This window comes from Pelophylax lessonae, assembly GCF_965119305.1.
Source record: "Pelophylax lessonae genome assembly, contig: HAP1_SCAFFOLD_289, whole genome shotgun sequence".
In the NCBI taxonomy this organism is placed as follows: Eukaryota; Metazoa; Chordata; class Amphibia; order Anura; family Ranidae; genus Pelophylax; species Pelophylax lessonae.
The window spans coordinates 120,869-123,615 of NW_028120054.1; positions in this window are offsets into that span (position 1 = coordinate 120,869).

The window sequence follows — 2,747 nt, forward strand, 5'->3', positions numbered from 1 at the left end:
TGCACCTGCGATATTGCCAAAAACAATGGTGTCCAAAAATCCCCATAGATGACAATTTAACCACTTTCCGACCGGCCGTTGTAAAAATACGGCCGCAAAGTGGTTGTATAGTTCTGAGACGCCGTTCCTGAACCTGAATCCATGCCACATCCGTGCTCATCCATCCCACATCTGTGCTCATCTGTGCCACATCAGTGCACATCCGTGCCACATCAAAGCTACCTCAGTGCTCATCCGTGCCACATCAATGCCACGTCAGTGCTCATCCATGCCATGTCAGTGCTCATCCATGCCACATCAGTGCACATCCGTGCCACATCAAAGCTACGTCAGTGCTCATCTGTGCCACATCCATGCCACATCAGTGCTCATCCGTGCCACATCCATGCCATTTCAGTGCTCATCCGTGTCACGTCAGTGCTCATCCATGCCATGTCAGTGCTCATCCATGCCACATCAGTGCTCATCCGTGCCACATCCATGCCACGTCAGTGCTCACCCGTGCCACATCCATGCCACGTCAGTGCCACATCCGTGCCACATCAATGCCACGTCAGTGCTCATCCATGCCACGTCAGTGCTCATCCGTGCCACACCCATGCCACTTCAGTGCTCATCCATGCCACATCAATGCCACATCAGTGCTCATCCGTGCCACATCAAAGCTACGTCAGTGCTCATCTGTGCCACATCCATGCCACGTCAGTGCTCATCCGTGCCACATCCATGCCACGTCAGTGCTCATCCGTTCCACATCCATGCCACGTCAGTGCTCATCCGTGCCACATCAATGCCACATCCATGCCATGTCAGGGTGCTCATCTGTGCCTCATCCACGCCACGTATTCCCGGGCACCGGTAAATGCAGGAGAGGAAGGGGGCCGCCAGCGGGTTAGGTTTATTCAGAATATGCTGGCAATTTTGGTAAATGAACTAAAACTGCACTTGTTTTGACAGTGCATGCCAGCGTACCTCCTACTCTGTGTGTTGGGATGTCATTCTAATTGAAACACATGATTTATTGCAACACCTAGGTGTGAAGTCCGATTTTTCACGGACGTACTGCATAAACATTAAACAAAAATTGGTTGTCTGGGGACGGACGATAAAAATTTTGGCGTTTGTCCCTCCGTTTTTTTTTCGTTGAAAATGTCGGCATCAGCTGCTGAAGGTTGTGTACACACTAGCCGAAAATCTGACGATTTCACCTCGGGCGGAAATTTTCGGCAGATTTTCTACTAGTGTGTACCCCACTTTAGGGGCCAAGCCCAACCCCTGAAAAACAACCTCACACCATAATCCTCCCTCCACCAAATGATTTGGACCACTGCACAAAGCACAAATGCGCTTCTGGAAGAATGGTTAAACATTCCCATAGATGCACTCCTAAACCTTGTGGACAGCCTTTCCAGAGGAGTTGAACCTGTTATAGATGCAAAGCTAACTCAATATTGAACCCTGCGGACTAAGGCCCCTTTCACACAGGCGCCTCCGTGCAACTGAGTCCACTTGCTCCGTAGGGGATCGCTCCTTTAAGCCCCTCTGAGCAGAGCAGATAGGGACACAGTCCTGCCCTCCTCTATGGGAAAATTGGATGGAAATGGATCGCCTGTCAGTTTTCATCTGATCCATTTCGCCAGATGGAAAATAGGACCACCATCTGTCTGGATTTTGCGAGCAGGATCTCTCATAGAGGAAATTGGAAGGTCCGATCAGGCCCGCCTGAAAAACTGACTGGCGGACCTGACTGGACGGCCCATGTGAAAGGGCCCTAAGACTGGGATGCAGTAAAGTTGATGTGCGTGTAAAGGCAGTCATCCCAATTCCTTTGGTAATGTAGTGTAAGTATGAGTTGGACATTAGACTGTGAGCTAGAAGAGACTTACCAACAGGCACAATGATCTGGCATGGAAGGCAATCCAAGGGGGATTGCCACTAAGGACATTTATGCTTGCCAAAAACTTGAGCAGATACAGGCACTGCCCCTTCATCCATGAGGAAACTGCTTTGCACATTTTCTGGGAGTGCCTCTTTGCTCAGAATCTGTTGAGGGCCCTGGAACCAGAACTCAGAAACTTTGTACCACAGACATCCATCACACACTTTGGCGTGCTGAGTGGACTTGTGAAAATTAGTCTGGTGCGCTAAATACTAGGTGTCATTCCCAAGTGAAATAACTTAGTGACAAAAAATAAATAAATAAGATGACAGTATACAAAATATCTATCAAATATTCATCAAAGTGAAAAATACATTCATAAATATGTGCTCCACATAAAATATTGTGCAAATTCCCCTAAGAAAATGTCCAAAACAAATTTCCAGTTCAAAGTCCAAAGCCTTGAGTGCAAAATAAACGTGCAAGAACTTGTTGCTGGATACAATTCAAACAGTGCTCCCGTGTTGATGTGACAATTCAATATCCCTCCACCTAGCAAGTTGGCTTCTTACCAGCAGATTTAAAATAAGGGCAAAAAGGCAGCCACCTCCAGAGAATAGACACCCTCATGATAGGAAACATATATACTCTCTTCCCACACCTCTCAAAAAGGGCTTCTTACCAGATGCTGAAAATTCTATAGCATATGATAATATTCTTATTGGTATTTCTTCCTCCCGTCACTCCTGGTCCCCTCTGGGGTAGTATATGCTGCAAATCTCCTCTGGTCTCACACTCCATCCGGTCCAAAAATACTCTCGATAAAATACTGTACCAGCTGCTGCACTTGCCCTCCTGCAGAATATCT